Source organism: Rana temporaria, chromosome 1 (assembly GCF_905171775.1).
Source record: "Rana temporaria chromosome 1, aRanTem1.1, whole genome shotgun sequence".
Taxonomy (NCBI): Eukaryota; Metazoa; Chordata; class Amphibia; order Anura; family Ranidae; genus Rana; species Rana temporaria.
The window spans coordinates 194,994,372-195,008,787 of record NC_053489.1 but is presented as its reverse complement, the minus strand read 5'-3'; the positions used below and the strand labels follow the sequence as shown (position 1 = coordinate 195,008,787).

The window sequence follows — 14,416 nt, the reverse complement described above, 5'->3', positions numbered from 1 at the left end:
GTGATCTGGCCGACTGCTCTCCGATCACGTGATGCGGTGACGTCAGAACGTTCTGACATCACCGCATCACGTGATCGGACCCGAAAGAGACGGGCTACACGTTCTGTTAGCCGGCCGGCTTGTTATTTTAAACGTTCCATTTTATCTGCATTGATGTAAGTGTACATCTTTTTACCTTAATAAACGTCCTAAGGTTTTTTATGCTATGCGAGTCCTCCTTTTCTCTCTGCATATTCCTTAATTATTGGCATTGCCTGAGGATTCTCCTACTGGTGAAGATCAACTCGAGTTTGCTGATTGATCCGAGGATTCCATATGTCTATGCTGTGTTTGATCTCTTTGAGATCTATCTTTCTGGTAAGGGTCAGTGTTTGATCGTGGTGGAGGTGCTTTTTCATCACTGTTGCTGTACCGTTTGTGGATCAACTTCACACGGGGCAATACTATCATCACTTTGTCATCACTGTTGCTGTACCGTTTGTGGATCAACTTCACACTGGGCAATACTATCATCACACTATTAAGTTTTGGACTTTGTTTCTTTTCATCCTTAATCGTGTAGGTACTTGTAGCACCCTTATTTGTGTCATTACATTTATTATTAATGCTGTGTATATTTTGTTCACTTTAATAGGCACAGTGCACTTTAATATTAGCACGACTCCTTTTTTCTTTTATTTTGCTGTGTATGTATAACATTTTTGAGTCGCAGCTCACAATTTGTTGTTATTGTATATGGTATGCACAGTATTTTTTTACGTGATATATAGTTATTATTAGAGATACCTCCGGATGAATGTCGCAGCAAAGACCTGTTTCAGGGGCCCCTCAGGAGGATCACAACATGGCGTCCATCTTTGTGTCGGAGACCTGAAGACAAGATCAGCAGTGATGGGGAGATCCTCCAACTGTTGTCCAACCAGCCTAGAACACAGGTTCTCACTGTCAGAAACTGTGGTGTAGCACTGGAACTAAGAGTAAGCCTATCTACTATTCTGTGATTCAGTCCCTAGTAGTTTCCAATCTGACATGCAACTTGACTGCCAACTACCAGGGGTGTCCATCGGATGCCTAACCTGGCTCCAGCCTATGTTGGTTATTTTAGAAAAATAGCAACCCTATTACTGAGTTAGTGACTGTGTGTAGCTTTTAAACTCTGATAGAAGTACAGGTCACTTTTCAGCACATAAAATCCTATGGGACATTTAGCAGTTGTACAATACAGTCAGCAGTTTGTGAAGTGCAGCCAGTTATCCAGTTCTTCAGTTTTTGGGTATCCCATACTCCATTTTACAACCCCTACACTGTTCTTTGGAGCCAGTGGAAAAATAAAAAAAATGCAGAATGCAGTTTCCCTGGCTGTGCTCTAAGAAAGAAAATGGGACTAGAACTTCCAGTGGCTCTTTAGGGGGTGCACTATGTCTGTTAAAGGAGTTCTCTGACCTAAAACTTTTAACCCCCGCTGTGCCCGGGCTGTAAAACTATACAAAATAAACTTTCACTTACCTGCCTACGATCCCCCGTTGTTCCGATATCGCCGTCCCGTTCTCCGGTCCCGGTCTCTTCCGCTTCCTGCGTGTCGGTGACTCACAGTGCGCTCAGCCTATCAGCGGCCGCGACGGGACATTGCTGCGGCCGCTGATAGGCTGAGCGCACTATGAGTCACCGACACGCAGGAAGCGGAAGAGACCGGGACCGGAGAACGGGACGGCGATATCGGAACAACGGGGGATCGTAGGCAGGTAAGTGAAAGTTTATTTTGTATAGTTTTACAGCCCGGGCACAGCGGGGGTTAAAAGTTTTAGGTCAGAGAACTCCTTTAATTGTTCATAGAGTAATTTGGGGATTTTGTGCCCATTCGCATTGTACTTTGCACACTTTTCAAAGTTCACATTCCAGGATAGGTGAGCGAGATAGTGTAGGCTGCATTATGTCATGTCCTATGATGTGTGAGGCCTCGTACACACGACCGGTTTCCTCGGCAGAATCCATCAAGAAACTTGGTGGGAGAGCTTTTTTGCAGAGGAAACCGGTCGTGTGTACGTTTTTCAATGAGGAAACTGTCGAGGAACTCGACGAGCAAAAAAGAGAGCATGTTCTCTTTTTCCTCGACGGGAGTCTGAATTTGCTCGTCGTGTTCCTCGTCGGGCTGGTTTTCGACGAGAAACTCGAGCGTGTGTATGCTAAGAAACCCGCGCTTGCTCAGAATAAAGTATAAGATGGGAGTAAAAGTTGCATTTGTAATGGAGATAACACATTTTTTCAAGCTCTAACAGACTGAAAAGTGCAAATCGTCTCTTACCAAACTTTTACCTAACACGCAAACACATGAGATTAGCAAAACCAGCCCCAAGAGTTGTGCCAGTGGAATCGAACTTCCCCTGCCGTTGTATGTGTTGTATGTCACCGCGTTTGAGAACGAGGAGATTTTGTCTTGACAGTGTGTACGCAAAGCAAGCTTGTCGAGTTCCTCGACAAGCCTAACAAGGAACTCATCGAGGAAAACGATGTGTCTTTTCCGACGAGTTCCTCGGTCGTGTGTACGAGGCCTGAGAGGGCCTTCCTGTGTGGGGCTTCATAGGCTACATGAGTGGCATCTAGTACTGTAAGTTCAGCAGCCAGTCAATTTAGAAATCTGGGTAGGGCAGGTCCATCTACTGTTCTATGGTTGTTGCACCCAGTGTGCACTGTGAAGCTAGTACTATGTGCTTTAGAGCCACAGAACATTGTGTATATACCACTGCTGCCATGAAATACACATACAGTAAAGTGTTTTAACTCATGACTTATAGCACTATTGTGAATGCTCTGTGATGCAGCATGACTGCAAGGAAACTTTCCTCTCAAGCCAAGCAATCTCACTGTTCTTGTGACAACATATAGGTTCTTGGATTTTTTGCTGGATTGTATGCAATTATGTAGTTGAAAAATCCAACTGAGGAGATAGATAGATAGATAGATAGATAGATAGATAGATAGATAGATAGATAGATAGATAGATAGATAAAGTCCAAAGCTGAAATAGTTTGCTAGCAAATGTTATTGACCGCAGACTAAAGATACTGAACAGACCAATCGCACTTTGTGAAATTTTTGCACAGCTGTAATAACAAGCAGACCTGATTTAACTGTATTCTCTGAATTAACAACTGTATTTTCACAGATGCTAAATTTCAAACCTGATGGCAAGTCATTATTCTGGGAACTGAAATAACATCAACGTTAATGATGCACAGCTAACGCGATTCACACACACACATCATGGTTACTGCTTGATGATAAGACAGACTGCATTATATAATTTTCTGAAGAAAACTGTTATCCGACATTTTTTAAATCACTTTCACTGAAACATTGATTTCTTTAGTGGAAAAAAAACTATTCCCTCTAGTTATAACATAATCATTGGAATTAACTTTTTTTTTTTATATAGATTCTTACCTGCTTTGGTTGTACCGATTAATGTTGGTCTGCCCAGCACTTTCTAAAAAATTGATTTCCAAGTGGAAGCGTCTGCCTTCATAGCTGACTCATTGTTGTGATAAGAATGTTTCTGCTGCTCTTTATGCCTCGTACACACGGCCGGACTTTCCGAGAAAAAAAAGTCAGACAGGCTTTTTTTCTTGGAAAGTCCGGCTGTGTCTAACCTCCATCGGACTTTTTTTCTCGGAAGTCCGATGGACCATAGATAGAGAACCTGTTCTCTATATTTTCGTCGGACTTCCGACGAACTCACGGCAGACTTTTGCCTAGTCAAAAGTCCGACCGTGTGTACAAGGCATTACTGTGCAAGCGTTTAAAATGACCTTGCCGTAAGAAAACCTCCGATAGCAGCAGGGGGATGTCTGCATATTTTATCTCAGGCCCAAGACAGAGTTCTGGGGAAGCAGGCTATCAGCCACATGAATTCTGTATACCCACCCTAAAAATTGAATCTTTGACAGGTTTAAAAATGTATGCAGCTTTGGATATCAAGAGAGCCTGTTTCTTCTACTATGTCTCATTTACTCTTTTTTTTCTATCCTTTCCCCTTTGTTCTTACGTTTTTCTCTGTCTAATTATTCTATATCTATTGTTTCCATGAATATTATCATACACCCTTATCTTGAGTCATTTGCTACAGCACTGAAGGTATATACTCTATGGACCCCCTGAGGACATTAGTTCTAAGGGGGAGTAGAAATTTTGTTGCTGTTTTTTACCTTCCACAGTTTGATTGTGTTTCCCTATTCCTAATAATTGTGCCCCAATTGATCATATTACTCTTCTAAGAGGAAAGATCCTCTATGAGCAATGTTTTGGTACACTGTATTTTCTATTCTGAGATTAGTTTTCATGTACTTTTTACTTTAAACACTTGGATTGTCTTTGTTAATTTGTTAATAGAAATATATTCAACCATAAACCATAGATTTAAAAGGGATGGGAATTTTTTACAAAATCAACCCAATTTCTAGATAGATCTGCAACCCCACCATGCCGTCCATCCCCTCTGTTTCCACCTGGGTACTTTTTTGTAAAAACACATCCTAAGTTCTTTTTGTAGGTTCACACCTATGCGTTTTTTAGTGCATTTTCAGTTTTGCAGAAACACACTACAGTCCTTTTAACATGGTTTCCTATGGGTCACGTTCACATCTGTTCATCTTATGGAAATGGCCAGGGACCTACAGGTTGTGTTTTTGGTTCCATAGACTTCACTTGATTAAAAACGTGTATTGAATAACGCAAAATGCACCTGGAATATGCAAACTGCAACCTGCAAAGGTGTGAACCAGGCCTTACAGACCTGAATCTGCTATCACGTGACCCCCCTCCCTGTAAAGACTAGTGATCCACAGCTGAAGTCAAGGTCCGTCATCCTTCCATCATGCCACTGCCCTTTTTCGTGATGTCACCATGCTGCCAATTGAATATTCAAATCGCGCAAATAGAGCTACCGTATTTCCCCGAAAATAAGCCCGGGTCTTATATTATTTTTAGGAACCAAAAATGCGGTAGGGCTTATTTTTGGGGTAGGGCTTGCATGCCAGGAATCCCTAGTGTGAACAGAGTAAAAGTGCCTGTAAAATGCTGGAATTCTCTCGATTACAGGATTGTGTAATGTGGAGGGTGTGTGTTTCTGTAATAAAATTGTGCAAGTACCTTCTTATAGTGCTGCTTGGCGCTTCCATGGCTGCCTGAACTTTCTTCCACAATTCTGAGCACTGTAGAGGGAGGGTGGCTTAGATCCTCCACTGACCCCCAGGAGACAAGTAGAGCAGTGGAGCTGAGTGCCTGAAGACGGGGGGGTGAGATCCCCCTCTGACCCCCAGGAGACAATGAGAGAAGCGGAGCTGAGCGCCTGCAGAGGGGGGGTGAGATTCCCCACTGACACCCGGGAGACGATGCGAGCAGCAGAGCTGAGCACCTGCAGAGGGAGGGGGGCCGACATCCCCCGCTGACAGCCAGGAGAAGAAATCAGCCGAGGGCCGCTGTACCGAGGGGTATGTGATACGATTGTATTGCAGAGGCACACACCTTTTGAATTGTGTACTATTATAGGACAGTGGATTCTACCTTTTTCCAACCACTTTCAACTAGGGCTTATTTTCGGGGTAGGGCTTATATTGCAGCCCTTCCCGAAAATCTAGGTAGGTCTTATTATCGGGGTAGGTCTTATTTTCGGGGAAACATGGTATTGGGAAATACCAACATCACCACTCTGTAGTAAGGAAGCCAGAAGACCCTGTGACCCTGTGACCTGCGGATTTGGGTATGTAAACATGTAAACATCCCCTGTGACAGTAACAGTCAGTGACAGGTACTCTTTATGGGGGATATGGGCTAGGGTTGCCACCTTTTCTTCAAGCCAAACCCGAACACTTTCAGAGGCTTGGGACATCTATGGGTGCCCCAAGGAGAGTAGTAATGTGGTGCGCATAGCATGCTGCAGCAAACAGTGGATGTGGCCAAATTTCTCCTGCTGACATTATCGTCCTTTCACCCCCAGTGATGCCAATCCTGCCCCCAGACAGCCGCCAACAGCTCCCGGATTGCAACAGATTTGTATGTGACTATCTTGGTTACTTTGGGAGCCACAGCCCGGTCTGAATAATGCGTCCGAGTTTCAGTTCACCTGAAACCCAAACACAAAATTCAAAACCCGGATGTCCGGGTGAATCCTGGAAATGTGGCAACCATAATCTAGGCTCTATAAGACCCCAAAGCCCTTGTCTGCACTTAGAGGAAGTAAACCCTGATGGGTTTTACTTCCTTTTTTGTTCCTTGCAAAGTAAAAGCATAATGGGCTAATATGCATCGCAAACCTGCAAACAAAGTCCACGCTGGAGGCTGCATTCTTGTTCGCCCCTCTTTTTACATCACAGCACTCGCTAGTGAAGAAATGGCGCGGAGGGCCGTTTTTTCACAGCGCATGCACCGATGACATCATTGGCGCAGAACAAAGTAAATATCTCCTAAACGGCACACATTTAGGAGATATTTACTGTACCTATAGGTAAGCCTTATTATAAGCTTACCTATAGGTACAACTTGAAAATGGAGATTTACAACCTCTCTAAGACCCCTTTCACACTGAGCCACACATAGCGTCGGCGGTAAAATCTGCTATTTTTACCACTGCCACTATGGGCGGATTTGCGGCACATTTCGGCCGCTAGCACATTGCGGGCGGTATAGCCTCGCTGTCCCATTGATTTCAATGGGCAGCAGCGGTGGAGGAGCGGTAAACACACCACTCCTTCACCGCTCCAAAGATGTGGCTAGCAGGACTTTTTTTACTGCTAGCGGGCTTTCACACTGGAGACAATGGAGCAGCTTTTTGAGGGCAGATTGCAAGCACTTTTTTTAACGCTATAGTGCCTGCAATATGCCCTCAGTCGGTGTGAAGGGGTTAACTCTCTGTGTAATTTAGCTTCCTGCCTAATATATTGATGGTAAATGGATTACTAATAATACGTAAAAATGCATACTTGTGTTTTACTGGCTTTCAAAACAAATATCAATCAAGCAAAATGCCAACTTCTACACCTTCTCACACAATATATTGTATGTCACTTTTTTTTTGTAACGCAGAAATATTGCAAAGACAACCCTAGGCTGTTATTAGTGTATTTGCATTTCAAAACCTAGGAAAAAGTCTTATGAGATGTGTTAAATGTTGCTAGCAAGGTTTATAAATGAAGCAACCACTACTCAATCATCTATGAACACATATGTTCTAAAAATAACACCTTGTGAGATTCTGGTGGCAAAGCGTTGTGCAAATTGTTGGCGCTACATAAATCCTGTATAATATTAATAATATAATAACATCTTGCTACAAGGCTTCCCTTGAAAAAGGGGTGTTCATTTTATTTTATTTGGGTGGGCATTATTTTTATTTAAGTTGAAAGGGCCTTTTTTTATTTCTCGGTTGCTAACCATCTTTTTTTGGAGCAGCTTTTTGCAGCACATTTTTGCATTGTTTAAAAAACAAAATAGGTGCAAGGGGAACCTAAACTATCTCATACCCTACCTTACTTGCATTCATTGCACCACCGTATTCCTATAGATATAATAATGTAGCTCCTGGCTACTTTCATAGCCGGTGCTGCTGTAAATTTAGAGGGTGGTCAGAGAGTTAGTTACCTCAGACCATCTTTATTTGGCCAAATGTAGGGCCTCTGTTCCAGCTTTGACTGTACTGTGTGTGTACACTGGTGTCTGGGGAGTTGGTTCCACCCCAGACCGACAGGTGGCAGCAGTAGAGTCGGGGTAGTGTGGATATTTTTCCTCGGCAGCCAATCAGGAGGGTTGATCGCCTTGCTGTGCATGCTGGGGAGGGGTATTTATGGGGCGGACCCCATTGGTTCGGGGTTGTCTTCGCCGCCATCCGCCAGGGCAGTCGTCAAACCCCCCCCAGTGTGTGGCCCTCCTGGCCGGGGTGTGTGTTTCAGTTTTCCTGGCTTTCGGGACCACGTTGGTCCGGAGCAAATAATCTACGTTGTAGGCTCAGTGGATAGACTGAGTCTGCGGTTGCAGAGTTGTCCTGTGCTGTCCGTCCAGAGGGAGGAAGCCGACCAATGAAGAATCTGAGGGAATACCGAGCACGAGGCTGGTATCTCAGGAGAGGCCTACTGCTTCATCAAAGGACACATCATTTCTGAGAGGCTGGACGATGGTCGCCTATCAGTCCCGAGATTACTAAAGTTGTTAAAGGGAGATTCGGGTGCTTAATCCAATGTTGAGAAGGATTTTGGACCCAAAATATCTCCACCTTTGGGAAAGTCTGTGGCAGAGACTTTGCTAAAGTTCCGAGTGACACTCTGGCTGCTAGTCCGGTGAGAGCGGTCTATCCAGATGCACTATACCCACTCTGGCTAGAGTGCAGACAAAAGTTGTCCTTGGAAGCAGGACTGTTTCTGAAACCCAGTTATACGCCAGAATCCATTACCTACCACCTCTTCTATCTTCTCACCTAATACTACTTTTATCATTTTTACCCCGTTCGGTAATAAAGCACAGAAAAAAAAGATACCTACAGTGTGGACATTGACTTTCTTACAGCTCTCATCCAGTACCCTAGACGGTGGAGAATTAGAGGTAATATGCCACCCAAATCAAACCAGCAGCTCCTTCGGGGGTAGTGCTACAATAAGAATTAGGTATATACAAGTCAGACCTAATGGGCCAGATTCATGTAGATCAGCGGATCTTTAGATCCGCTAGATCTACGTGTTTTACGATCCGCCGGTGCAATTTAGCGAGGCTAGTGCAGTATTCATCAAGCACTTACCTCGCAAATTGCACCGTCGGATCATAACTCCCCCCGGCGGAATGCAAATTCCGCGGCTAGGGGGAGTGTACAATTCAAATCAGGCGCGTTCCCGCGCCGATTTAACTGCGCATGCGCCGCCGACGAAATATCCCAATGAGCATGCTCCAAATGACGTCGCTAGGACGTCATTGTTAGCGGCGGGTACGTCAATTGCGGCCATCGGTATTCCCGATCGACTTGCGCAAATGACGTAAAAATTTGAATCTCGGCGCGGGAACGACGGCCATACTTAACATTAGCTACCCCTCATATAGCAGGGGTAGCTATCCGCCGGAAAAAGCCGAACGCAAACGACGTTAAAAAAAAGCGGCGGGCGGGCGTACGGACTTGAATCGGCGGTTCTCCTCATTTGCATATGCGACGCGTAAAACTAAGCGACGACACCTAGCGGCCGGCGGGAGATTGCAGCCTAAGATTCGACTGGTGTAAGTCACTTACACCAGTCGGATCTAAGGGAGATCTATGCGGAACTGATTCTTATGAATCAGTCGCATAGATCCGACCGTGGGATGTCACAGATCCGACCGTCGGCTCTCACAGATACGACGGCGGATCAGGAGATCCGCCGTCGTATCTCTTGATGAATCTGGCCCAGTATCTCTAATTAAAACTGTTCTCCTGTTGACAAAATTTACACTGCTGCATCCTTTGCAGTATTTTGATTCTTATAGTAAAGCCGGTGGTCTTTGTTGCTAACAAATATGGGCCTAGACTTATGTGGTTTCTTATTTTTAGTAGTAAAACACCTGCCTGTACTCCTTTTTTTTTTTTTTTTGTACTTTTGGCCAATTCTTTCTCTGTTTCAAGCCTCTTTTACACTGCTGTACCATCTGTAGATTCTTAATACTTAACGATAATTTGATAATTTGATCTATCTGCCAGTCAAAGCGCTAAATACTGTTTGATGAAAAAGTATGTGCCCCTGCTAAAACTTGAAAATTTTTTTAACCCCCCCCCCCCCCAACTAATACCACTGTATGTTAATGTCGCCCGCCAATCATTATCTCTGATCACCGGCACAGCAGTACAATGTCACCATACCAGTGCTGCCAGTCAGTATCCCTTATCACTGCCACCCACCCACAGTGTCCCTAATCACTGCAGTGCACTCAGTGTCCCTAATCACTGCCTCTCATTCACAGTGTCCCTAATTGCCACCACCTACTCATAGTGTCCCTAATCACTGATGAACAAGTCGTATTTTCCTTGATCACTGCCATACCAGATACAATGTCCCTGATCATCAGCACTCCAATTACACTGCCCCTGATCACCTCCAACACCAAACATGTTTTCCCAAATCACTTCCACACCAGTCATATTGTCTCACCAGTCATATTGTCCTTGATCACTGCTGCACCAGTCATATTGTCCCTGATAACCACCAAACCAGTTACATTATCCCTGATCACTGCCACACCAGTCCCAGTGTCCATTATCATTGACACACTGTCATATTGTCCCTTGTCACCACCACACCAGTTACGCTGTCAATGATCACCGCCACATCAGTTACTGCATTCCTGATCACTGCCACACCAGTTATTGTTGCTTCTCTCTTCTGCCTGTACTAACCCTGACTGTTTATTGGCCACATTTCTGCCTGCTGCCTGGACTTATCCTTTGCCTGTTTGCTAACAATGTCTGTCTGCAGCCTGAACTGACCTATCTGCACACCCTGCTGACAACCAGGCTAGTAAACATGGCATTCCTGGAGGCAGTCATGTACAAGTAGGCTGGGCTTGCTTGGCTTATAGGAACTGGGACTGCTATAGATGATGCTACACTACACTATATTCCCTGATCACTCATATTACAGTATATTGGTTTTGACACAATTGATTGATTTATGTGATACACATAATACAATGTCTGGTAGATAATCAGTTCAGACAGTGAAAAAGTCTCATACATGTGGTGCTTGGGAGGAGTAGAAGAAAGACTGAGAGGGCCTAATCATTTGAGCCCGTCAGCATGGGCATGTGGCCGCCCCCCTTCCCGCACGTTTTATAAAAAAAATGGGGGGGGCAAGGTCCCTTTAAACATTTAAAAAAAAGTTTAGGTGGGGAAAACAAAACGGGGTCATGTGACATTGGAATGTCCCATGGCCGTTGAGGAGTGCTCTAGAGGGTCACATGACCTAGTAGAACATTCTAGAAAGGGGCTCAGTATATAATGTTGGCCCTGTGGGAATTCTTTTGCCAGTTGGTCAGAGTTGGCAACAAGCTACAACCCACCCACCCTTGTTGCAGGCACATATATGTAGTTCATCACCCTTTTTTTTAAAGGGGGGACTTGTGTTTAGACGATATTCTGTATTGCTTGAGTCCTTTAAGACTGAGTTGTTTTAGTACTTATTATTTACAAGTTAAGAATTTTCATGAATTAATACAAATTATTCAAATTATGTTTTTAGCCTGAAGGGGGCCCCACCGTTGCCTCCCAGCATGGGGCCGCCCAGCAATGGGGGGGGGGGGGGGGATACAGAAAACAGCAGTGCGGGGAGGATTTGCAGCCTCACCGGGCACTGATCACTAAGCATAGGGCCAAGGAGTAGCAGGGGCAGCAATCACACCCGATCCCAGGAGAGGGTAAAGGGAGGTCGGCAGGCACTACAGACACCTGATCCTTAAAGTGAATGTAAACAATCACCTTGTAAAACAACCCATCAGTTTAAAATTGAAATTAAAAGGCAAAACATTTGTGTATAGATGTGAAAAACATTATAAATACCTTTTTTCCCCCCCCTTTTTTTTTATAAGTGATTACATCCCCTAAGTTTCTTCTGTTCTCAGCTGCATAAGAGCTGGGGGAGGAGAAGGAATAGCACACTGAACTTTCCACTGAATGGCTGTGCAGAGGGGGCGTGTCCGGACAAGTCTGATCATTGGGAAAGAGCAAGCTGAGTTCCCAGTACACCTGGAGAACTGACCATGATGTGTTCTCTTGCTTAGTGTGGTCAGTTCTTAATAGGAGAGCAGAAGGACTGGCAGGAGCACCAGGGATTTCACACAAAGAAAGCAGTACAAACAGAACTGGAGATTTCTTCATGCAAGTCCATGGTACAACAGGCATATATCAGGAATATGAAATGCTGGGGTAACAAACACTTTAACACTGGGCGTCATGCTCCTAGAGGCGGGTGGGGAGTGATCAGAGCCCGGGTGTGTATGGGCACCAATCCAATCCAGGCGCCATGGCCAATCATCATCCCCCTTCATGTGTCCAGGCTTCCCCTCCAATACTCCCCCAGGCCAGAGCAGGCGGGGATGGAGGGAGGGTTAGATCGGTAGAGCTCCCGGGATGTTCCACCACCTACCTGGTTGGGCGAACTGACTCCCCTCAATCTGTCTTCCAGAAGACCAAAGGCTGAGCTCTGATCTCTGAGACAAAGCCACTATGGCAGCCCCTGGGTAATGGCGAACTGCAGAGGAGAGGGGGAAGCCGCCTGCTCCCTCTCCCCTCCCAGCGACTCTACACCTGCAGCCAGCCAGTCAGAGCCATGGGTGCCACATCCTCCGGCTACACTCCTCACTGTGCCGCCCACCAGGTGGGACCCCAACCGACAGATCCTCCGAAGGGAACCCCCAATATATCCTCCTCCAGCTACTACAGAAAGTGTGGGAGGAAACCCAAGCAGACACAAAGAACATGCAAACTCCATGCAGGTAGTACTGCTCTTGGGATTTAAACCAGTGACCCTAGTGCTGCTATGCAGAAGTGATAACCCCTTAGCCACTGTGCTGCTTGTATACTGTATGCCTCTTAATGTAAATCACATATTGACAACATTTTATACATTAAGTTGATCACTTCTAAACACCTAATTATGCTGAAAGTGTTATTAGCAGAGTTTTATTTTTGTGTTAAGCATGTTTTGAATTTGGGAACTTCAGAATTAGAATGAGATGTTTGTGCAGATATATATTATAGTTAATGAATCATTTTGTGAATAGTAGAATAATTAGTCATTGTATTGAAAAACTGAGTGGAAAATTAAGAAAGTGCTGCTGGCAACCACATATGTGAATTTGAAGGCATTACTGGAAAGTACTTCTTGATTAACATGAAGCATCCTTATAATCAGTGAACTGCAGACTTTTCCAGGAGGACCTTTACTTTAAACTTTTAAGCCGCCAGGCAAGTAAACAACAAAGAACAGATAAGCATGAACAAGGGGCATTGCATGCCTATTCCTTTGCAGTGCAAGACCTTATGCCAGAAATGATTTCAGCTATAATATGACCGGCATCTTTTTCCATTTCTATTTCCAAACACATAGGAAATCTCTGTTCTCTCCTGTAAGGAGGTGTTTTTGTTTCTACAGAAATAGCTGTGTTAGGATCTAATAGTAGACAGGGCTTATTTAAAATTCAAATGTTTCTAAATAAAACCTTGCTGTCACAAGGATTTGAGCAGATATTGTCTCTCTGGGCATTTTACACGGTTTTTCCCAGCCTGGCAAAAAAAAAAATTCTCTCAGAGCATCGGCTGACCTAGTTTCATGCCAACAAGTAAAATATTCTACATAGTAGAAAATGCAGCATGTGTGAGGATCTTTTTCGTTTAATGGTGATGCTCATAAATTGTATCTATGAAGCACAGTTGTGGGACTACCGTTGTGCAGGATCGCTACACTGAGACATGGACAGGAGAGGCATTTAGAAGGCGGCAATGGATGATTGGTAAGGTGTGGACTGCTTTGTAATAGAGAAAATGTGCATGGTATGTTTCTATGAATATATGCATTGAGCGTAGATAAACTGACTCATCTATTACGGAAGTGTGCAACATGAAATAACCCATAGCCATTGAACAGTCATATTTTATTCTTTACAGCTATTCTAAGTAAATAAAGGTAACATTTGATTGGTTGCCATTGTTTAGTTTGCTCATCATTTGGTCTGTGCGCTGCCTTATTAAAATAAAAGTAAATATGCAGCAGACACATAAGAAAACAATGTCCTTTGCAGCCAGGTAATATCAGGATACAGTTAGTTACATAAATGCCTAGCAGGAAATCATTTCAATGTGTTATAAATGCATCTAGCTATTCATGTGTGAGTTTAGTAATGAGGGAGCTGTTCTCATGAAATTGGTGCTGAAATGCTTTGCTAGTATATTTGCAGCATACAGTTCCATTTATAAAGCGTCAACGTGTTTTGCAGAAATTGCACCCAAGTGCACAACACATTGACAATTTCATTTAAATGCAAAATTGATCTAAAATGCCTTCTCACATGAGAGTCTGAGCTGAGTGACTTTATTACATACTTTGTGGAAACACTGTCTATGAAATGTGCTATAGAAAAAAATACCCATCTGTTAGTAAATATATTTCTACAGAGATTGTTTCTAGGGAATCTGTGGACCTATGTAGTATAGGTTTACCAGATCCAGTATCATGTACTTGCTTCACAAACTCAATCATGTAATAGGGAAGTTCAATTTAAAGCACGATTTTTTATATTGTTTATAAGTGTGTTTGAGCTTTGGGGTGCACACCCTAATGCAATAGGCTGCACATACCTATGGAAGTAGGCTAGTAATAGCAGTGACTGTATTTCTCTCTGTACAGTTTTCCTCTTTAACCAC

At 44.0% G+C, this 14,416-nt stretch overlaps 1 protein-coding gene across 15 annotated transcripts in view; it reads left to right on the top strand.

Moving 5' to 3' along the window:
* Nucleotides 1-14,416, top strand: part of RIMBP2 (RIMS binding protein 2) — a 758,298-nt gene that overhangs the window by 362,528 nt on the left and 381,354 nt on the right. The gene's annotated exons all lie outside the window — the stretch shown is intronic.